General features: G+C 40.4%; 1 protein-coding gene across 2 annotated transcripts in view; it reads right to left on the reverse strand.

The window, feature by feature from the left end:
* Window positions 1–24,896, reverse strand: part of LOC124157163 — a 373,770-nt gene that overhangs the window by 38,025 nt on the left and 310,849 nt on the right. The window contains exon 1 of one of the 2 annotated variants that reach the window (XM_046531681.1): window positions 11,086–12,870. The exons of the other annotated variant lie outside the window; for it this stretch is intronic. The gene's annotated coding sequence lies outside the window, so the exon portion shown is untranslated. Of the gene's footprint in view, window positions 1–11,085; window positions 12,871–24,896 lie in introns of those variants that run through there. 2 annotated transcript variants of the gene reach the window in all.

Genomic DNA, 24,896 nt, shown 5'->3' on the forward strand with positions numbered 1-24,896 from the left:
CCCCGGCCTCTCGGATATCCGGGCCATCAAAGATTCTCGGACAAATGAGAAATGAACATAAGCTGTTTAGCGAGTAACGAGTAACGTCAATTGCTGTTCCCGCCCTTTTCATTGCGAGGGTAACGGACTTTGATATTGCGCCTTCAGTAATTTAGGAAGGTGGCAAAGAGGAGGAAAGAGGGCAAATAATTTCTTTCCTTGATTTTCACACCTCTTGTAATCTGAGGTTTCAGGCGAGATGGAGTGGAAACGTGACATAATGAAAAATGAAAAAGCAGGAGCAATTTCCACAATTTTAAATTCATTGGGCTGATGATGCTGTAGAGCGAAACCGGTAGTACCAATAAATTTAAAATTGTGGAAATTGCTCCTGCTTTTTCATTTACACCTCTTTCTGAATTGATTTATAAAAACATTTGGTGATCACGTTTCAAAAATGTTCATTCGATATTTCACTATAGGAATAATGCAATGATTAGCTTTCGCATTTGCTAATAAAGTTGTTTGTTCACTAAAATCATTCCAATACCAAATGGTAACGTAATATAATTGCGTACATTCAGTCTTTAATCAATTTAATAACTAATTCATGCATCGCTTGAAAGCTTCCGGATTGTAATAATGCGCCGTAATCAAGGAAAGAGAAGTTAGCATAGCTAGGATCGCTTTGCGTGGAAATGCAGTTCTGTTAAGGCTGAGGGAATAGCTGCTAAACCAGTGGAACGTGAAAAAAATAACGCGACACTCTGACTTCGCGTCGCAGCTGCGTGAGCAGAATACGTGCGGGATTAGCGATTCAATTATTACCCAACGGCTGTGCCGTATTGAGCGGAACCCGAGGAAGAAGAGCTAACCAGGAAGAATGATTAATGGCTGACATTGCGTAATGACGAATGGGGGATGAAAGAGGAATATGAGGAGGGCATTTTTATGTTTTTTTATGGAGGAGGGACCACGTCGGGGTGCGTGGGGGAATAAGATCTTCTTTTGCAGTTTTCCTCATTTTCACAAATGCAATTCTGCACTTTTTGTCCATTCAGTTGGTGCCTGTTGGTGATCCGAGATTTGCTGATTGGCTTTTTCGAGAGGGTGGGCTTCTGAGCGCTCAGGGATAGAAATGCTAGTTCGATAGGTCGATAGCGTCGTCGATGCGATTATTAATTTTAATCTGGGTTTACTCTTATTAGTTTACTGCTATAGCAGTCGACTATTGGGCTCGAGTCGTGCAGTGAATGCGAAAAAGAGGACGAATCGATTGAGGCTATAATTCGATCTATTAGCTAAGTTGAAACAGTTCAATCCGGAAAACAGTTGGAGCCGATAAGTATGGGCGGCAATTGTTGATTTATTTATGTAGGTTAATAATGTACTGACGGATTAAAAAAAAATTAATTATTATCTATAGTGAGCTAAAATATATTCAATCTGATCACAAAGAAGAGATTATTAAGAAGCCAAAGAAATTATTTCTTTAGCTTCTGCTGATTTCTTTGTTCTTCTACCTTGTCGATCACAAAGCGTGTAGACACTTTTGGGACACTTTCATATTAGTAGTGAGATATCGTTCATGAGCCATTGCCTAAGCTGACCACTTTAATTTGATAACCTGTCCTTAATTAACATTGAAGTCATCAAGTACCTCTACTTAATCGACGACCACGGTTTAGTGGTGGCCAAAATATTATCGACGATGCGAAAAATTTCGTTTGCGGTGATTGATCGTTATTGGTTAAAACTGTCGACTGTCAAAAACTATCGTCTCCATGTAATCGAGTGTTTCTATCGGCGAATTATATTAAAAAATAACACTCCCCATATTGAATTAAATACTTTTGCTACTAACGAACGACGGACTGTCGACGTATCGCACTTACAATCGTTCCCAGTACTGCTCTGATGACGATGGAAGATTGTTACGTTGAAGCGATAGTGATAACAAATTTTATTCGGTTAGAATCCCGTGAGTTACAAGCTATCAATTCAGTTTTTTGCGTGGCATAGTGGAAGTTCGACGTATTGAAATGGAGGGTAGTTGCACTTTTACGCAATAAATTGCAACTACCTTTCATTTCAAAATTCAGTTTTTTATTACATATGCTTATTTCAGCCCATAGATTTCAGGCCTCGAAATTCGATGGTTAAAATCACCCATGTTGTTAGAATACGGTGGGGTTGTTTTTAGTGACGACACAGGAGGGTGGTTGACGGAGAGCAAGCGAATGCGCTGTAAACGGAGCGAAGTGGGAGGAAGTCCCTCCCGTTCTCCACTGTGTCCTGTGGCTAACTGCGAACAGTGTTTTTTTTCCTCCTCCTTGTCCAATTTGGGAGTGAACGCATTGATTTGAATTGGGCGTTCCGAGTGAGGGTTTACGGGTATCGGAAAGGATTTTGTATGCCTGTGTTCTCGTGAGTTCGTGTTCTGTTGAAAAGTCTCCCCCTAAAACATAAAAAAACAAGAACGCACAAGATTTCCTCCGCAACACTCCGGTACTGCCGTATTTCTGCCCGTTTCCCACTTTTGGTCACTTCAGTTACTCGCGGACTTCTGTCAGAGAGTGGTAATTTACTAATTATAAATAGGCGAGAAATTGGCTACGATAGTGTCGAGGTTTATTTATCTTTGAAAATGAAAAGGAGACTTCGTTGATTTCAACTGATTTATTTCGTCCGTACGACATGTTTCGAACCATAGAGGTCATTATCAAGTAAAACAAATTTGAATGGTAAGCAAACATATACACTCCTTGAAGGGGATGGGGGAGAGAGTGGAAGGAGTGGGTGTCAGGAGGGGGAGGGGAAGGTGTTGGGTCGGAAACCTCAAGTGGAGGTTGTTGGAGGAGCTTACCATTCAAATTTGTTGCACTTTATAATGATGACCTCTATGGCTCGAAACATGTCGTACGGACGAAATAAATCAGTGGAAATCAACAAAGTCTCCTTTTCATTTTCGAGTATTAACTTCCACATAGTTGAGCCTAATACAATTGAACGAATTTATTTATCTTGCTATGGTAACATATAAAAAATGTGGCGATTACCCGAACCCCTGAAAGAATAAAAAATTATTGGAATCAGTTAACACACTATTGCTGCCTATTGTCGGTAAAACGCCCTCATAAATTATGCCTAAAGTGTATTGGAAGCAGGATCGGGTGGACCTGATGTTTAGATTGTTGACTTCACGCCCCGTGGACCCAGCTTAAAATCGCAGAAGTGGCACTGATTTTTCAGAGACTGTCCGATCCCTACTTTTCCGTTTTGTGGAGCCACCGAACCAGCAACATTCCGTCCGTCGGAAGCGTAGCTAACCCATTAAAAAAAAATCTATAAATTTTTAGCTCCATTTAGGAAATATCTGAACTTCGCATTACTTCGTGGTCAATGTTTAACGACGAACTATTTATCTTGCCACGGTAATTATGAATGAGTTCAAAAATTTCAAATGAAAAATCTTGAATTATTGAATAGAATAAAATTACTTTGTTTCGTTCCACACTTTATTTTAAATAGCACGACCCGGGTTGCAACATCTAGTGTTATCATCCTGATGATAACACTAAATGTTGAAACCCGGGTCCACACTTTTTAAAATTTATTTTACTATTATTTATTCCACACTTTATTTTAAATAGCACGACCCGGGTTTCAACATCTAGTGTTATCATCCCGATGATAACACTAGATGTTGAAACCCGGGTCGTGCTATTTAAAATAAAGTGTGGAATAAAACAAAGTTATTTTTATTTTATTCAATAATGAAGCAATTCCACAAAATAAAGCCTGAGACCTTGTCTTGAATTAAAAATCTTGAAATTTGATTTCTCACACAAGCAGCTCTGGTTCAGAAAGGGTTAAGGCGTGAACCCCTTGGCGCCTCTCGTCGACAGCTGATTAATGCCGACGCTAGGTTTCTCTCAACCCATCTATTCCTCATGGTGCAGATGACCTTAGCTGTCAGCCTCCTCCAAATACCATTATATACCGAATATAATTATTTGAAAAGTCGTATTGCGTTTTCTTGTTACTCTGCTCCAGTCGTTGAGTGTCGAGGGGCTTCTGGTGTGAGGAGGGAATGACGGTGAGGTAGGATGCGTTTGAGTTTTCCACTCACACTCGTTGCGGGTCTAAAAAAAAAAAAAACGAGAAGAACGTATCCTGGGTCTCGTGCACAATCACTGTCCCTCTCCGTCCCACCTCACCGTTCGCATTTTCTCTCGTTCGCGCTCGCATCATTTCATTTTTTCTATCGCTCCTTCATTCTCTCTCGCACGTCAGGGAAATTTAAAGACTCCCACGGCAGCGTTACTGCTGTCGCGGTTGAGTGTGTATTCCGTCCGGAAGTTGGCTTCTCGCCAAGAGTTGGTGAGTGATGTCCAAGGGGATTGGTGGACGCACTGACTGGCTGGCGATACGGAGGGAACATTTTTCGCTATTTCGGAAGCGATTGCGACTTTTCAAAAGATAAGAGATGAATGGATGCGAGTGGGAGAAATGTGCTGATATTTTTTTTCTCCTGCGGAGCTTCACCGCATCACGCCCGCGGTGAATATTCTCTGCTATGCTCTTTTTCCACTGTCAGGAGCAGAATCCTTTAGACGTATAAAAAAAACAAATTCTGTAGCCTAAAGAAGGCTCATGTCCCAAGTTTCATGGCACCCAACGCTATTTGGCATAAAATTTGCACTCGGAGATCTTTCGTAAATTATTGATAACTAAAAGTTTTTGTCTTGGTGGTAGGATTACTATATATAATTCATTGCAACAAATTTTGTGTAATCGTTACGTAAAAGGCGATGTTCCTTCAAAAACTAACAACTTAAATGAAATATTCCTGGAGAGAATAAGCACATAATAGAGGAGTATGAAAATGAACTTAAAGCCACTTCGATTGTTGAAGGGCGTTGTCAAAATTTATAAGTATTAGGATTTAAATAAGTAATTTAGAGACAATGTTCTGTAATTAGTCTTAAGAATTTTAAAGTTTTATAATTTTATGCGTTTTATAATTTGTAATTCAGAAGAAAAATGTTAAGTGGCTTACATTATTTACCTTCTGTCCGATTCAAATAATATATTAGTATTGTTATCGATGGAATAGTTATTGATTTTAGTTCCAATTAATCATTTATTATCGTTGAAGGACAGGGGAAGGAAAGAGCGGCAAAGTTAGGCCTCGGATGAGTTGCATTGAGCCGATGGTGAAAGATGTAAAGCAGAAGAATTGCGTAGTCATTTAAGGACCCGCCGCGGCATAGAAAACAACCGTATTCCTAACCCGCTCGATTCTCGTCCGGCGCGCTGGTAGGAGAAATGAGCGGAGGCCGAAACAAACCAATATTAGGATTAATGACTGTTGGTGATGATGATCTTGGATCTCATTGAAAATACTCGGCGATGATGGCCATGAGCAAGAGTTACTGTTTACGATTACCATTAAGGAAACAGTAATTTAGTGAGAAGTAGATGTAGACAAGAGGAAATAGTCACCTTGCTGGAGAAAGCCACCTTGGCCTGAAATCACATTAACTGATAGCAATGGGTTGATGTGCTTGAGGTGACGTGAGTGCAGAGAGAATGGACATTGGTGTAGTTAAAGCTGGAAATAAACGTTCATTATGGTCATATTTCCTCATTAAAGTTTGTTGAGAATTTTCTCTCTTATGCCTCTTTCTCCGATATCCGACTTTTTTCTAGTGCAGGGCGCACCGAATGTCGTGAGAAGGTAGTGATTATGGGGAAAGTTCTTCGGGCTCCTTTCCGTGGGAAATGGAGTTGCTCGCCGTCGTTCCAAATGCGTGTATTTCCGTTTCGCCGGTGCCGTATTGCGTTTCTGTAATTTCCTATCGAGGGAACCCCAGTCCATTACCGCACCGATGGGAAAGTTAGAAGCCTCGAGGAACTAAATATGCTTGTCTACACCTACGGTTAAATTCGCAGCGAAAAAATATTGTCTTTGGAAGAAGGTGGTGTAACTATATTCTGCTGATAACTTTCTTGCTTGCTTCTCCCATCGCTAGTTGCCTGGCTTCCCAAATAAAAGGATACACCCATATCTTCCAATTTTTTTGTTCCCTAATTCAATGTTAGTCTTGACTTCTTCTCCTCTACTGCATACTAATATCTTTGTTTTCTCGGTGCTTATTAGCGTTGGGTATAAGTGAAAATAATTCAAATTTGTCCCTTGTGTGGATGGCACTTGTGGTATTTTGCGCCGTGCGCTAAGCAAAGTCGTGGTTTTATTGGCAAGATTTTATGCCGTGATCGCGGATAATATCACATACATTGTTATCCTTAGTATAATATCCTCCTCCAAGATTTCGTCTCCAGTCTGGATTCATAATTCTCCCCAGGAAACGGCACTTCAACATCCTGATTAAGTACCTCTGTACTAGCAGCTTGAAATGGCCGTGAAATTCCGTCAGCGTGACGGCCTTCCTCGCGCTAGGATCTCATCAACATGGGGCTCCATCTGGGCATACCCACATTTCCTTCACTGCTACATATGGTGGGCTCCCCCCCTTATAGGACTCGCTCTCGGAGCCGACTGGCAAGCTGTCGAGTACGTTCTCGGGCGTTATCGGCGGTTTTACCTCAGCTGCGAGGATGAAGGGCGCAATTTGGTTCCAGATAAGGTTGAGAGGGGAGCTGGAGGATAGCTATTTTGCGAGCGTGATGAGGATGTGTCATATAAAAAGGACGAAATGTACGCTACGGCGGCCATTGGGAGAAATCGGCGTCTGACTTTTTGTGTGTGCGTGTGTTGATTAGAATCGAGCTAATCGAGCAAGTTCCTCATCAATCAACGGGAAATTGTAAATCGAATATCAACGGTGATTATCATCCAATAGCGTATGAAAAATAGGACACCCTTTCTCTCAGTGTTTCAACCCGAAGTTTTCTTTGGTTAGGTGAGGGTAGAACTAACCTTGGGCTAGGCCGGAGACGTGGGAACGTCACACATTCAGGGTATGAAGTTTAGTTCCTTTCCCCGCACCACCTCGCTCTTAGAGGATTTTTAATTTGGAGTCTCAGAAGGGCTTAGCCCGGGAGTTGAACGCGGGACCCCTCTGTGCTTTACCCACTAGGTTACCACGCTCCCTAAAGGAGTAGGTACCTACCATCTAAAAATGATTTCGGTGAAATAGTTAAGCAATATTCCTCTGCAATCGCGTGCGTGATATTTCTGATATTTTGCGTCGCGCGCTAAGAAAAGCCGTGGTTTTAATGGCAAAATTCTATCCTTTGATCGCGGTTAATAAAGTCTAGCACTTTAATTGGTATCATGACAAGCTTTTAATGCTGTAAATTGGGATGATAGTAATATAATTGGAAAGTTATAAATAAAACCTGTGTGTCCTTAATTTTTTTATTGCTTACAATACATGTATGAAGTATTATGTTTGACATATTTTTGTTCTAGATAGAATTTTAACAGAGACTTAATTGTATTTTCTGCCCACCTATGGTCTAACTGGAATGCTTTCAAGCCTCGTACTGTTCGGTATTATTTGCGGTTTTGTCTCAGCTGTGTGGATAAAGAGTACAATCAAGTTTTAGATAAGGCTCGAAGGACAGGTATTGGGTGAGCGTTGAAGAATTGATTTTTTCCTAGCGTGATGATAGTGCGTCAATATAGGACATTAGTTTTTAAGACAGTCAAGGGATAAAGTACGAGTTTTTACAGCCAGACTCATAAAATGAGGGAGGAACCCAATACATAATAGAAATGAGAGGACTAGAAATATCGGCACGGAAAAATAATATTTTAATCCCATTGCTTGTCATGATGTGAATTGCTGAAATTTTGAAATATTATGAATTAAAATGTAGGTCAGGAAATAGCCTCACGTTTTCCTCTCCTAAAACTAAAAGCATGTGAGAATTTGAGGATTGAGTCAGTTATTCATTGAGTGATTCTTGCTTAGACTTTTCTTATCAGATCACCGTTCTTTTTTTAGTTTTTTTTTTAAGCTTGCGAAGACCATTTATCAGGTCTCTTTACGTTATGAGCTATTATTGCGTTGAACGGAGGGGAAAATAATTTGAAGGGAAAAATGGGTTCATCTTCGGGAGTCGACCTGAAATTGAGCTACTAAAATGCGACGCACATTTGCTATCTTTTCTGGACGAACTATAATTAAAATCCCTCATATCTTGGTCAAATAATGATATGAAATACTTTATGAATAATTATATTTTACTTTCACCCCCGTATTCTCTAATTTCCAGTTTCGGTTCCGTATTATCGTGTGAATAAGATCTTTTTACTAATTTTTATATCGCTAATTGTATATCCCTTAGGAGGATATTTATTGCGTAGGTAAAACTACAGGTAGTTTTAAAGTCGTAGCATAAATGGTACCTCTATCCCAAAAAAATTCATATCAATATACTGCTTGCTGATCTTATTGCAGTTAGTGATCGAAGATGAGATTTTACAGAAATTATACGAATTTCTCCAATTTAAGATGCATACCTGAACTCCCCTTTAGAGTTGAGACTACAGAATAGGTGAATCATTGGTGAAAATTGTTGCGCGCCTTGATTTTAGGAGCGGGAAGGAGGTTTGTGACAGGCGCCGTGATTATGAAATCCTCAGAATGCTCCAGTTATGAATGAAGTAATGAATAAAACATTTACTTCGTCAGAATTAGGATTCTCATCATTTCTCTCCCAACCCCTCCTGAACACTCCTTTTGTGCTTAAGTTATACGTATATGCGTCTGTATTCTGATGCTAAGAGCCTGAAGATGAGGGAGTGGGGTGGGGTGGGGGATGTGAGGTTTGGGGTTTAATTTGCAACAGCGACGGAGGGGTTTCCTCATGGGAAAAGGATGAGCGGCGGCTGAATTATTCCGACCGCCCCGCGCGCTCTTAACGGAGGCGGACGGGGCTGCAGGCCGCAATGCAAGCAGATTAAAGTCTCCTCAATAGACGAGCGCAGCGCGCGAATTAAACCATCAGAGGCGGAAAAGGAAGCGGGTGGAGGAGGAGGTTAATTAAATTTTCTCTCGCCCCTTGAAGACTTAGGGTAGCTAGCTATACGGAAGCAAGGAGTGAACTACCTACTCCTCCAGCCATCTAGGTGTATATATATGCAACGGCCGCATTCTATGGAGCGACTACACACCCTTTCTATTCTCCATATTTTTCATACTCGCGGAAATAAGTGATTAATGCTTACCTTCCTCCGCTGCGGCAACGACTTCTCTGGAGAAATGAGAGAAGCATACCCATGGAAGAAGTGAGCCTAAGGGAAATCCCTTGGGGCCAAGTATTCATAACTTAAGAGGAGAAGAGATTAGTATTCGTGAAAGCACAGAATGCGGCTCCTTCTGTGAGGCTATGTGCTGTATTTAAAGATGCTTTCCTACTCAAATACGCGATTAACGAAGCCAATGTGTTAACTAATTCCTTAATTAAAACGCCTTTTGGTACATACGTGTTTACTAAGGCATTAGGACCATTTTAGATGTCAGTTAAGTATCAGTTAAGAGTCGTATTTGAGCTTCATCGGTAATTAATCTGAAAATAATTGGCATAAATTTCCTTACTAGATATTTTGGAGAAGCACTGGGTGACTTGATATTGATAATGATTGTTTATAAATTTGGAAAGAAAATAATCGTACTTGCTTTGAAGAGGGTATGATGGCTCTACCAGACTGTAGGATTTATTCAAAGATGCATTCGCATCGGACTCGCGGTTAATGAAGTCTACATACGGAATGTAACATGGTCTATGTGCATAAATTTAACGTGTACGCGTACCATATCATTGATTTATACAGTGATTTTAATAATCTCACAATGAATCTAAGTTGTTTTGTGTAGTGATGGTGAACACTTTTAAGAATTAAGTACAACGTGGAAATTAGAGATTTTATTAATAGCTCACAATAGCTTTGAATGAAATGGATTATTTGAAATACTACTTGCTGCGAAACAGGAAAAGATGAACTGAGCAGTTTCCTCTGTGTTATGAATATCTATGCATTAAGAGAAACAAAAATGAATCCTTATAAGATTTGTACTAGGATAACTACCCCGGATTAATATTATATCTGAACTCTCGACTTGGAAAGTATGGAGAGATGTCTTTATTCTCTAATATGTGATTAACAAAGTGATCTATAGGCTGATTCCTTAACGAAAAGCGTTCTTACGTGATGATAGACTTAAAAATAATTTTAAAGTTCATTAAGGTACAAAGGTTGGGAGATTTTTGCTTTGAATTTCATTGGCAATTTGGTTTTACATTAATTACTCCATGTTTTTTTTTTAAGTTGCATATTTTCTAAGGTATTTAGAATTTATGGGACTTGAACAGGGATGAAATGAATATGAAATGCCTGATAACTGCTGTATACGGTAGTAAACTATGATGAGCACTTCGGGAGAGCTACTACTGACAGTTTTGAACGCCTAATGAAACGCATTACGAAACCCGTGCAGCGTGAGTGACTTTTCTTCCACTCTCGACTCATTGAGCACGCCGCCGCCGGTATTTCGACTAAGCGCACCGAGCTCATTGTTCGCTTCGGAGGCGGACAAAGAGACACTAGTCACGCCTGGGGCGTACGTGCTGCGAAATCAAGCAACTTTCAAGGACTTCCGTGCTTTCCTTAAACGACACACACGGTTCACTAGTTCCTCGCGGTGCAATACCGAAAGAAATACCCGCGCTCTCTGCTGGTGACACAGTTTCCCAAGGCGAAGACGCGGAGAAGGGCAAAGGGGAAGGAAAGGAGAGGGGTTGGAGGTGGGGACGGTTGACTGACAGGCAAAAAGGGGAAGGCACTGCGATAACAAAAAAAAATAAAGATGACTTTTTACTCTCCTCGCTTTGAAAAAGTGGCTTTTGCGCTCCGCGTACCTCGAACAATCCCTTTATCGCGCTCTATGCGGAGCCTTCCATCTCCTTGTCCTCCTATCGATTGTAGGCACAGAGAGTCCTAACGTTTCCGAGTACTGTGGCAAGGAGACGGAAGGTATTTCCTCGGTGCGATGGAGACAAGGCTTTTCCAGTCTGAAAGGGAATAACACAAAACGGACAAGCCGCCAATCACTCAAGTACTTCACTTACCTTCCCGCTTTCGGTAGGGGAGAGGGAGGGGGGATAGAAGGAAGGACTTCTCGGCTGCAAAGCCCTTCGGTATCCCGTGTCGGCGTTGATATTGGAGTGTTGGGAGCACACGCAGCAATAAGCAGAAACGTTTGTTTGTGTTGGTGCCGCTGCAAGGATGTCTAGGCGGAGCAGTGCGGAGAGAGGTAGTCTATGGGATTTTCTTGCAAACTGCCGCCGACTGCTATTGAGACTCAAATGGAATGATTCAGTAGTCGGGGCGACGCGCTGTATTCCTTTGCTTACAGGTGTGCAACACCGTATCTCTTCCTCCTTTCTCAATCCGAATGGAAATATTTAGGGAGCGAAGTTTCCAACTCAACACTTGTTAACTCACAATATTAAAAAAAAACTGAATACATCCTTGTTGTCACTTGGTGTATTAAACAGGATGAAACACATTCACTAAAACACTTTATTTATCTGTTTATTCCATTTTCCTTCCAAGGTTGTCTTTTCTTGAAATCCGTGGAGATGAATTTGAGATGACGGGAGTATTGAACTTATTGTTTGTCAGCGCCCTAAACTATGGTGTGAAGGTACCTCATATATTGATAAAACTATTGTTTTCCAGGTACTTACACTTTTATCTTGGCTTATATAATTTTACCACGCAATCAATCTCCAATAGTTCCTTATTCTTTGCAACTATGGATTGGTTTCCTTCTTGCTCGAAGACCACTCGGTCACTATTCACTCTTACCCAGTACCACACATAATAATTGCAAATATTTTTTCCCCAAATGCGTACACTTTTACACTTGGCCTACATATTTTTCAGCACAAAACCAATATCCACTACGATTCCTTGCCTATGTAACTATGGATTGATTTCCTTCTTGCTCGAAGCATTCACACTTGCACCTCTAAGGTACTGGATGGGGAATACCTCGTGTTCCCATTTCATCGGCGCGCAAACAATGAAGATGCGGGGGAAGTTGGTAAAAAAGTATCAAACTCCTTCAAGCCTCTCGGAGAGAGAGAAAGCAAAGAAAAAACTCGCTCTCATCTCAGCACGGGACGATGCTTGGAATATAAGACCCTGCCTCATTACTCCGCTCCGGAGCGAAGCGATTATCCGCACTTTTTCTCAGCGAAGACGGAGGCTATGCCTGAGTGATTGTGGTAACGTTCATTGGTAAAATATACAAAATAATATATTTTTCCCTAAACTTTAGTCACTCGTGGTCTCCCTCTCATTAAAATTTAGTATTCCTGGAGTAAAATGTCACTTCGTACGCTAAATTTTCGTTTTCTATTCCTAATTAGTAATTTTTGCATGCTTTTTATCCACTTTGGTGTCCTTAAAACTCTCTTAGTACCTGGTTTGATCGCGTGTCGTTGTCTTGAGTGCCTGGCCTGTGTCCGGCGAACGAATCCGTTTCTAATCAAGGGTAGGATGAGTGCTGAATGCCTGGTGTGGAATCACCCCGTGCCATACCCTGGTGGTGGGTTGCACTTTACCTCGTCGATGTAGATGATCAGACGTTGGAATATTTTCACGAGAGATACTTCACTTCAAAAACGTGAATAAATACTTGAGTGACATTCTGGAATACGGTCCTTGTTCATTGCAGGACGGAAGACACACACGGGATACCGGGAGCGGTGAAGTGCGAGTCACGAGACGGATGTTCGAGGGAGACCTTGCGGGTGGGTACCACGAGGTCTCCGGGCTCACAGGCGAGGGTCTCTCCTGGGTTGGGCCAGCTGTCACAACAAGGCTGCGGCGGCGGCGGCGGCGTTGCTCACTGTCGGGAGGTAAGAACTGCACTGGACGGTTCGGGGCAGGAGAACTGCTACGCTTCCTTCGTCTCCTTCCCTTGGGGGCGTGTGCACTACCAAGTTCACCTCTTCCCATGGATGCGAGGGTGGGGAATAAGAGGGTAGAGGAGCCGTTCGGCAACGTAGCGACGCAGGGGCGTATTCTTGCAATAGTTAAGCTCGGGGATAGTTTGACTAAGACTAGGTAAAACAGTCTCTGCATGTGTAATTTATATAAAATCAGTTAGTATCTAGTGTAGGTCTTGAAAAACTGGCCAATGTTTTGGTTTATTTTTAAACCCTAATCCGGGCTTGAAATGAAAATTAATGCATGACTTTTAATAATAACGTTAATTGACAACCGAATTTTTCTTTTTTAATCATGCAATATCATTTATTGTGAAAACATTGCTACAGTCATTCATTTTGTTTATATATCAAAATTATACATCTATTTTCGTTTCTATTCAAAGAAGAACTTTGCTCCAGACAATGCAGTTGAAAACGTGTTTGCAACAACGAAACACGTTGTGCAAAAATAAATTTAGTGGAAATATTGCAATTTCTTATTTAACTTATATTTATAATTTCCACCACATCGTGCCACATAGAACGCAAGATATCTTTGAATCGTTTGCATCTTTGAATCGTTGCAAGTAGCTAAAATAAAACCTCGAAAACATCCTTTATCCTATCTTCACATCAATTTATCTTGGATGTGCAATGCCAATTTTGAAAATAACAATTTGGAACAACTAGTAATGCTTCATGATGAGTTTCTGTATATGACTGGGCGAACGTTGATGCGTAGTATACGTCACACCTCCTTCTAATTAATAAGTAATCCTTTTATAACTCTGCTGTGAGAAATACAGAGTGGCACGCAGTGTTGCCAGATTTCAGCTCTTAGGGACTTCTGTGAAGATGGCCGTGCCCGCAGTCTTGGTAGTGTAGGAGTTTGCGGTTTGTGGAGGTACATGGGAGAAAAACATCTTATTCGTGCGTGGAGACTGTGGGGAATAGGGGGGAGGGAAGGAAGGATGTGTGGGAGCTCTTGGAGCGAAATGGAGCTGGAATTACCTCCCAAGGAGCCGAGGCGATTTTAATTTCCTGGACCAGTACCCAATTCAGCCCATTCGTCTCCAGTTTTTATGCGACTTAGAGAGGATGAGATGAGGAAGGTTTTTAGCCTTAAATTACTGCTTGATAAAATAATTTTATCCTTCTTAAATGGTAGATCCCACTGAATGATAACGAAGTGAAATATAAAAGTATATTTTCCTTGAATATGAAAAAGAATCTCGGAATTTGAACAGCACTTATGGGATGATAAAGAATTTGAGGATTTTTACTTGAACAAAGGAATGAAGTCAGTGTAGAAGTTTGAAAATCAGGGAAGAATATCTGGATAAATTATTTTCTCCCTGTAAAACATAGAGCTTGGGTATTTTTTCATAATTTCATACTGGTTATTGAATCAGTCTAAATTATAAAAAAGAAAAAAACTTAGTGCTAATAAGTCACTCTTTCCATTGAATACAATATCACTACATTTTTCCTATAATTTTCATGTAGGGCCATTTATTGTCAGTAAAGTCGAATGGATCGAAACTGGCATCGAAAACGCACATCACAATGAATCCGGTAATGCTAATTTCGGAATTATAGCGGTAGAAATCGAAATAGATTGTAGAATTTTCAGAATTGGTTGCTTTCGAAGAAAATCGCTTCTGATTGAGGAATACTAATTACATTACACTTACATTTTGCATCAAAACTAGTGCGTGAATGATATTTCGTTGCGTATTGCGAAGAGAATAGGTAAGATATTTAAGTCATGGACCCCAGTAGAACAATTTTCAGGCGAATGCATTCAGTGCCGCCCAAGTAGAACCCTCTAATAACCAAGGAGAACCTATTCTAATGTTTGGATTTAAAGATCAATCGAGGGAATTTATTGATATCCATAATGGCTGCATTTATACCTGTGCATTTTATTCAATTTCTAAGGTAAGAAGGAATAATCGATCTTTTCCACTGAGAAATGTTTTAGATAAAATTTCAATCTTTATAGAAAGTAGATATGAAGAAACGGAGTTTACAGGCGTTGATATTACTGACTTTGGTGAAGATTCGTGTGGTAAGAAAACTCTTGGTTCAATGACTTAAAGAGTTTTAAAGGACATACCGTAGTACAAGATCTTTCCTCAATTGATGTTGCCGAGGTTGATGAAGAAATAATGGATTTTATAGCTAATGGGCCTAGGCTGATGACTCCTTTATGTTTGAGTCCACAGTCTGTTAATTACACGATACTAAAGAAAATGAAAGTTTTGTTAAAACGGTAAAACATATTATTTTATAAAGAGGAATTATTTAGTTGTTATCTTTTGTAATATTTTCCTTTTAAATTGTCTGTTCCCATTCAAAATACAAAAGAAGTCGGTAAGATCATTTCCAAAAATTTTTAATGAGCCAGAGGAGGGTGAAAAGGGTGCGTTTTCGCTAAAAGAACAAATAAAAATACATTTAAAATTTTCTGCTCGAGCGATAAAAATAAAAAATGCGTGGTACAAGTCTCTTAGCAATAAGAAGCAAAACTATTACAACTAAGTACGGTTGCACAGAGTGCATCATGAGAACATGCAGTAATAATCAGGAGAGAGAGAAAAATTATAAGAAAATATCCTATATCATTTGACATGACACACCATAAAAATAAATTATATTTATTGACGTAAATTCTCACTGAGGTAATAAATAAATGAATAGTTTTTCTTTGAAAATTTAGATAAAAGAGAATTTTTTTGTGGATAACGACAAGGAATTCCAGAGATTACAACCAGAGATAAGAAAAGCTCTAAGATGAAGGTCTATATAAAAATTAGGTGAGAAAATCACATGGAGTTTATATTCATGTTATGAAAATCATTCCCAAAAAAACGATTTCTTTCCCTCGGAGCCAGCTCAATGTTGCGGCAGGTTATTTAGTGTGTCTCATCCCTCCACTCCGCTTTGGCGTTGGAAACAGCTGGGCTGCATCCTGCGCTGCACTGGGGAGGGCTACTCGGATTTCGCGGATGTGGTGAGTGGAAGGAGGGAGAGGGTGTGGGCGCTGAACCCTGCGGGCGACGACGTTTTACTCGAGGGAGTCGGGGGTTGGGAGACTGAAGGAAGGGGGAGGTGTCGGCGTCGCGAGAAAAAGGGATGGGGATGGAGTTTTTGCGGTTGGGCGATGCGGGCGACGGGAAGTCTAAGAATGTGTGGGAGTGGACGAAGGAAAAACAAAGAGAAGTGTGCAGCTCGTATCCGAAACTCTTGAAGGAGTTTGAGGTCTTTGCTGGAAATTTGATATCTACTTTTCTTTATCATCACTTGTATCCGCGCTATCAGTTTGAAGACAAACGCAACTATACCACCAGTGCCGAAACTTTTATCGGCAGTCGATTCGAGTACAAAAATACCGCGAATTTTATCGAATGCTCTAAGGTACGAGGACATTTTTTTCGTGGTGTAGAAAACTTTCAATTTAATTTTTAAAAGTGATTTTTCTATCAGATTAATTAATAATGTTGGGGTTTAAAGCATTCTTTTCGTGATTCACCCATAATTATCTCAAATGGAATTGTCCAATTTCTCTTCCAGGCTAAAGTTAACATCGATCCTGGTTTCATATAATAGGATACAAATTTTTGTAATTTTTGTTGCAGATAACATCGTTCACACTTTTGGAAGCAGCTGGAGCCGCTGTTTACTTCTGCAAAAAAGAAGTCGCTAGTGCATAGTATTCAAGTAAGGAGGCACTCAAAATAGATTGCAACAGCAAAATGATAAAGACAAGACGGACCGGCGGAAATTGTTTTGAGGAAGTACTAAATAGAGAGGGATAAAAGAAAAGCTTGGCTGTCTAGGTGATTTAGTTTATCAGAAATTATTTTAGTTATCTTACTATCGCTGAAGGAACAGTTTTAGACAAGTGGTTCGTTAATAGCTTTATTGATATATTTAATTAATGTCCTTTGTATGGTGGTGAAAAGCCATTTGAAGACAAAATGAAAATGTGTGGCAATACGTATTGTTTCTTGAAATTTATAAGTATCGCTGTGTGTTTTGACTACATTAATTTCATATTAGAGCTATCTTTATGGGTCAACATATTGATAGGAGTGCATTTTGATTTATAAAGGAGTGGTGCAACTTTCGAAGGGCAATTTTCTGCGTTGGTTTCAGAGACACTGTACGCCGTGCTGACGTAGAAAAATTAAATTAGAGGTAAGAGGCTTTATTCTGGGGTGCAGAGGAGTATTTTTTATCCGTATCAGCTTTCCAACTCCGTATATCGGGGTGACTAAGGGCGTGGGCGTTTGGCCCAAGTGATCCCCTTTAGACTCCCGGAAGTGAAATTTCGACCTTATTGTGAGAGGCTCAAAGGTGTGAGACAATTGGGTTTTAAGGTACCTTCGATCACGGGTAGATCAATTCCAATGCTATATTTACAGCTCCATTTAGTATAAAATTTATCCTTCGCTTTACATGTGAACATCCATTACTGGTGGCGCATATTGTATTAAAAATCTTGAGATTGCCTCATCATTCTCTTATCATCTGACCTTTTCATATTGACGTATTACATCCTTGATAACTTGCCTTATATGAGTATTTCTCGATGCCTTCTCTTACGTCTCTTGCCGTCCACTTATCCTTCTACGATTGTCTTCCTCGTACTGTCATGACTCATGATGAGGCCAATTATGTCTTACACCCGACCTCATTGAGAAAAAAGAAGGCTTTTCTTTTATCCCTCTCTATTCAGTACTTCCTCAAAACAATTTCCGCCGGTCCCTTTTGTCTTTATCATGTTGGTGTTGCAATCTATTTTGAGTGCCTCCTTACTTGAATCCTATGCACTAGCGACTTCTTTTTTGCAGAAGTAAACAGCGGCTCCAGCTGCTTCCAAAAGTGTGAACGATGTTATCTGCAACAAGTAACCAGACTGAAAATTACGTCAAAATGACGGAGTCATTAACAGGAATAGCATTTTAAGTTGTTACGGCTGACGTAATTTTGATGCATTGTAATTGTCTTTAATGATGTACAAGTTTCATAGTTCGTACGATACTTTTGGAAATGGCTTACAGATATAATGGCTGCAATCAACGTTAGAAAAAGTATCGCACTCCGTTGCTTTCGATACTACTCACTAGTGTGCCCAGGTTTATACATTTTCCAATCGTGGCGTATAGTTTGAAGATACGATGGATGTGTATCGTTCTTTGAATAAATTTTACGTATCCGTTCAGCACTTCATAATTTAAGTTATTAATATTCATCCTGCCGAAGAATTATGAGTGTTGGTAAATGACTAATTTTTCTTATTATTTAATTAATTCTTTCCCCGGAGTCGTAGCGGCTTGAGTGATGAGATAACTGCATAGAAAACTGGTTAATTATATGCATTGGGGTTTTAAATCAACACAATTACAAAGCTTTATGTATCTCAGTGAGGGGTATTTTGAGGACAGTAAGAAAGGATTCATACGATATGATTACGACCCATGGTTTTCAATATCCGGATTTTTTTAGGCATGATGGAATACCTTTACGATTGACATTAGTGGAGACAGGCGTTATCTTTCGAAGTGCAATCGTTTATTTTTCATCGGTATTGGTTTGTGGATGCCTACTGGATAACGGAGTGACTCAGGGTACGGACCACTCATTCAAGTTTTGGACGTCTATTTCTATGTTTAAAGTTTCATTCGCAGTGAATTTTTAAGCTGTATGACCTCCTCTTACTATATCATCGATTTGACTCATATCGCGAACTCCTAATGAGGTGCCTATTTGAGGGAGATGAGTAGTAGGATGCCTTTCCAACGATCTGGGAGGAAAACCTTGGTTTCTTCATCCATTTGATCTGTGCTGGTTGCCATCGCTATAGCGATATCAAAGACGCCGCCTCGTTACTCCAAGAATAATAGAATATGTACACGGAAAAAGTGCGTGAAAACATCCTTGTGGGTACATGAACTTTATTATCATTTAAGTATGCTACCGATTCAGGCATGTTTTTTTTAAATTACAAATTTTTTATGCATAAAAAATAATGTACTCTATGTTATCTACACTCCTTTTCCGATAGCGCGGGCATTTCACAAATCCGGACACCCTTCAGTCCACATTAGTCCTTGGTTTGCGGGAATCTACTGTACTGCGGAACACAGATGCAGGAAACGCTGTTCTACGATGCTGGATTGCATGACGTAAGGGAGGGGGTGCTTACGTCGATTGGGGTGGGGTAGAGAGGGGGGGGGGGGAGAGGGCACGGGGGTTGGGGTCGTGCGAGAGGACATCTACTCTGACCCGGTGACCCACTTTCCCGTTACGAGTGTGTATCTCTGTGTGTATATATAAAATGCCTGGGTTAGTGTGTGCGAATGCATTCCGTTTTTTCCCTCTACCATCGCCGCTGTAACCCTGGGGGGGGGATGCTCTGTCTACGATCTGCGGGACCCTCCTCCCCACCCAGGGGCGCAGCCAGGGATTAAGGCTGGAGGGGGTTTAGGTGCAACTAGTATCGGGGTGTGTGGGGGTATGGAATACCCACCAGGATAAGAGATAGGTGCGAAATTAATAAATTGCGGAATTTTAAGATAAACGGTTCAAAATGGTGAGTTTTACGGCTTTCTGAGGGATATTTTATTAACCCTAACACTATTCTATTAGTAATATCAATCCAATATTAGCAATGCAATTAAGTAAAATGGATTACATTTAAATATTTCTCTGAGCTCTGGGGGGGGGGTTTAACTCCCAAAACCCCCCCTAGCTGCGCCACTGTCCCCACCTACCCACAGCACCCTGGTGCATTTCCAAGGCGACACGCCCCCCCCCTCGACTCAAAACCCTTCCTTCGTATTCGGGTCTCCTACCCACAAGTTTTGCCTCCGACCGAAACTGCCCAAGGATGTACTAAAGTGCTGCGCACGCCCTTCGGCCGTGCACTCAGGAATGTCATCCGCACCTACAAACAAGATGAAAGTATAGCCTCCCTTCCAATATCTTCTCTTCATCATCCTTTTCAGTGACCCTCCCCGATATTAAACAAAAAAGATTCATTATTCCGTTCTCCATGGGAAATATTCCGAGTATAGACGGTTTCTGCGACCGGTAATTGAACCAAACATTTGTGGATGCACTACTCGAAAATTCGGACAAAATGGACTCTCATACCCCGGTTGAAAACCTGAGAGAACTTAATCCAGTGTATTCGATGCGTAAGTATCAGATCATTCTTCATTTATTTATTTCGTAAAAACAAAAAAAACTACAACTTGAACATGCATTGTTCTCAAAACCTCACGAATTAGCATAAAACTGTAAAAAATAAATGAAACTGTATTGAGTGCAGTACATTAACTGCCAAGTTTCCAGTTTATCCGGACTTCGGGGTTATATGTGTTTTATTTAGTTTGTGGGACTCTACTGTATTTACGGGTCGGTCATGAGCAACCGACATCCACGATCCAGATATTTAGAGTGATCGATTCATGAACGTGATCACTCCGACGAACGACATCGATAATGAAATAAAATAAAATAATACGGCGCTCTCTTTCGAAAACGGCTTCGGATGTATAAAGAGCGTTACACAGATGCTAAACGAATTAGGCTCGGAGTCGCTAGGAACTCGGAGGCTGCGCGATAAGCTTAGATTGCTTGAGCGATTGAGAGTAGATATCATTCAAAGCGACTCGCAGAACATCATATTAAAACCTCACTATATATACAGGCCCGACAGAGAAGATAAATTAAGAGGATACCCCAACGGATAGGAATGAGAATTCGTTTTTACCCCGAACAATGATGGATTTAAATTGATGCTAGTCGGAATTTGGTTGGAGCATTAGGTTTTTTTGTTAGCAGCTGGTGTCCTTACATTCCCTACCATACGCCTATTGATGCGGCTTGTGGGGAAGTATGTAGTTACAGTTAGTGACCTAAATCGGTCGTGATTGCCATAATTAGTGAACGACGATCGACCATTCGCGATTGACTCACTCAATTGAATTGTGAACGGTGACAGACATAACGGAAATGACCGACTCGGTAAATCACTCCTGTACCAATCCGCCGCGCGCCGTCATCGGAGCCTCAAACATGTATGGATTTCTTCCCCTTTAAGCTTTCTTTCCCCTCCGCGCGTATGTTTGCTCGGACGTCCTTTACATCTCAGTTATTTTTTTTCCTCCTTCGCTTCGCATGGATTGTGGATCGTCCATTACCCTTACCCTACTTCCATCTCTGCAAATTGATTTCCAACCTCGTGCTTTTAAATCGTTGAGGGCAAATATTTGATTTTTTTTCGAACAGGCTAGGTCTTGAGAGTAGTCCATCAATTTTACGTACAGTTCGAAACGATTTGCAGGTTTTGAAATGATCGAATGCATATATGTATAAAAGCTTCGCTTTTCCTACACTGTAATTTAATCATTCCCGATGCTTGTTTGATGAAGTGAAATTGTGGATGAATTTGCTTCGGGAAAATGTAATCCGTTAAGTTACAACTCATGTTTCTGGGACCCCCTATTCCTTTTCGGTTTGTTTTCACTCACGTCATTGTGCTAAATTTTTAATCAGCTTTTTCTATTAACAAGCAATAACCTTATTTCTACTATTGCCTACATTAAATCATTCATTTGCTCATCTATTCATTGAAATACATAAATTCCCTTCATTTACTGATTTTAAACTGACATAGAAATCACCGCAATTCTCTATTTATATTAATCGGCTACTCGAGTTATAATGAAATAATATTCTAACGATGATAAGCAATTTAAGAATCAACAAAATTTTATGCTGTAATAATTTCTATTTTGCTGTTATTGTGCACTGATTTTGATATTTCTGTAATAATGAACAATTTTCTGTGCATAAAAATTACCTCGATTCGTAGATATGTTTGTTTTTCTGCGCTGCCATATACATCGGATGCCAACCTCACCAAAATAGTGCAAAGAAAATTTGGCGTATGTCCAAAGTTAATTAACTTATCGTACAGTTAAATTCAGGGTTAACTTTTCCTGTAGCGATGGGAATTTGAGAAAGCTCTCTACATTATTCTCGTAATAATTCTTATTTTATATCTCCTATGGGCCCTTACAATTTGTGGCCTCTAATTATCAAGATTTTAGACGGTAACTAATGACAAAGGAACTTAAGTTTCATTTTATATTTAAGTTTAAGGACTGCATTTCGCGTGTCATCCTTATGTTCAGGCTCAAAGTGTAAGTATAAGACACGGTCTCAGGCGTTACTTTGTGAAACTGCTTCATCGTAAAATAAAATAAAAATACTTTGTTCTATTCCACACTTTATTTTAAATGGTTCGACCCGGGTTTCTGCATCTCATGCTATCATCAGGTGATAAATGAGATGATAGCATGTCACCTGATGATAGCATGAGATGCAGAAACCCGGGTCGTACTATTTAAAATAAAGTGTGGAGTGGAACAAAGTATTTTTATTTTGTTTTATGATCAAAATTTAAGCGCAAATCATGTTGCTAGTAGCGGATTTACCGTCCGCTCATCCTGCGTCTGCGGAAAAAATTAGGAATTTATGAGACACGCTGAGGGTGTTTGGTATTTATAAGAATGCGCTGGAGAAAGAGCGACGTCAGGGCTGATTAAGACGCTTGACTCACGGCACCGCCTCATTGTCAAGCGCAAGCGGATTATTTGAATGCGCTCAACAACCGTGCACACTTGCACCGCACCACGTACTCCAGGAGGAATGCGCGCCGTCGTTTGCGGTCGGCTTTAAAAGTCCCAGTGAAAGAAGAATGCTTCTGTTCGGCATCTCAATTCAAAGCTAAAGAATTAGTATTACAATGAAAAATAGATTTTTCATTGACGACTCGTTATGCTGGAATAATTAATTACGTTTTAATTCGCGAAGGACTTGTGTCATTTTCGAGTTGATTTTTGAGGTTGTTACATATGAGGAAAGTGTTCGCGGTTAATGTCAGTGAAAATTCTGGGCAATCAGCTTTTTCTACGCAAAAAGTGGTAAAACGCAAAAAGTGGTAAAACAGATTTTAATTACTGAAGCTATGAACTTAAATTTAGGGGTTTTCGGTATATTTTTATTACTTATGCTGATATTTTCCGTCTAATGCTGGAGATTTCTTCAGAGTGTAACTGTAATCCCAAGTTACCTAAAAAGAAGTTTATTTGTAATCAATAGTCCGCGCAAGCTTCAATCAGCCATCGAATCTACAGATATTCTTGTGTAAAATTGAATTGGGTGTAATACGTGGAGGAAATAGCATATACCTAGTAAGTTTAAAAAAAGGAAAAAAATACTCTACAGCTTGTTTACGTCTGAGTGTTGAACGAATATTTCGCCGTGCGAACTTACGAAAACCAATGAGTATACGCTTAATCAAGGTTAAAATCCATTTTAGTTCAGCGGAATGTGACCGCGTATTAGGCGAATATTTTTAGTTCACGTTTTTTCGCTAGCTTGAGACGATAGCGGATACAGAACAAACTCGAGGGGGGGGCGCGCGAAAGATATCTTGAGTTACCTTTACTTTTATCTTAATAAAAAATAATCAAGTCACATGCAGAGTTTATGAGAATTTTAATTAAATTTATTATACACATATACGTACAAGAAAATGCCATCTTATGATATAAAAAGTTATGATTGTGGTTCTGCAATGTTTGGCAATTCGGACGGGCCCGCAAGGGGGGGTGCGCGCCATAGGCGCCGACTCCATGGGGCTTGAGGGGGCCCGAGCCCCCTCAAAAATCCGTTGTGGGCGTGAGGAAAAAATGTGCCAGGCTTGTCAATTTTCCCCGGAGTGTCCAGATATCGAGATTCGAGTTATAAGGGTTCTAATGTTGATCATATGACTCTTCTAAAATGCTTAAAAAACTTAAAACTCACTGCTTAGAAAATTTCCCGGGGCAAGTCCCCGGTTTGGGCCCCCCCAATATTTTTTGCAAGTCGGCGTCCCTGGTGCGCGCCCCCTGCGTCCCCCATCTGTATCCGCCACTAGCTTGAGATCACTAGGCTGAATACCTATCATCGTCATTACTCTCCCTCCATCGTCTTCACCACTCCATTTTTTTGGAGCGGGTTTCTCAGCAAACGCAACAGGGTCGTCCATTGGGTCCACATCAGTGAAAACGGGCTGTAGTAGTCGACTCCCATGGTGATAAAGGCGGTCAGCCCCTCCCCCCCCTGCCTCCCGGTACTTAGTTGGATCACGGTGAAAATAAAAACGTAGACGAAGTTTTCTCATTGGCTTAACATCAATTCATTTACAACGCCCTTAATTCCTACTCGGACAGTCCTGATATTGTTTCCTTTATCAACATAAAAGAGTACCTTCCCACCACACCCGTTGGAACGCCCCACTCCAATTGCTAATATCCAGCCTATAAGCAATTAAGCGTTCTTTTTTTATTGCCTTTAGGCCCTAATAAACTCTCTTCCGACTGAAATTCATCCATTTTCTTTATAAACTCAAACTTTTACTGGCTGAGCATCACCTCATTTGATGCTAAAGAACCGAATAACGTGCTAAATACTGAGGCCAGCGTATCGGAATTTTATTTTTTGCACAGTTAGATTTGCAATGTAATTAGCTTCTTTGTCTCATTTCTATTGTTACGATGGCACTGTAAATTTGCATTTTTCATGTGTGTACAATTTTCTTTAAAATGAAATAAAACATTCCTTTATCGTCTCATTTTGACCCCGTTGTTTTGTTATTTCGGAATGAAGATAGGTAAATGCTAGTTTAAATAACCTCGCTTCAATTAGTGGCGCTAGCAAACGAGGAAATGTACTCGGAAATATTTCCCCCGTATTTCCAATGGCCGGAGAGAGGGTGTAGCAAAATTCAGTCCCATAACTCCTTTCCGATGGTTTGAAATTCATCGGGAGTGTTTTGATACCTCCCCTTCTTTCTGTACTCTGTGAAAGCAAAA

Source organism: Ischnura elegans, chromosome 4 (assembly GCF_921293095.1).
Source record: "Ischnura elegans chromosome 4, ioIscEleg1.1, whole genome shotgun sequence".
NCBI lineage: Eukaryota > Metazoa > Arthropoda > Insecta > Odonata > Coenagrionidae > Ischnura > Ischnura elegans.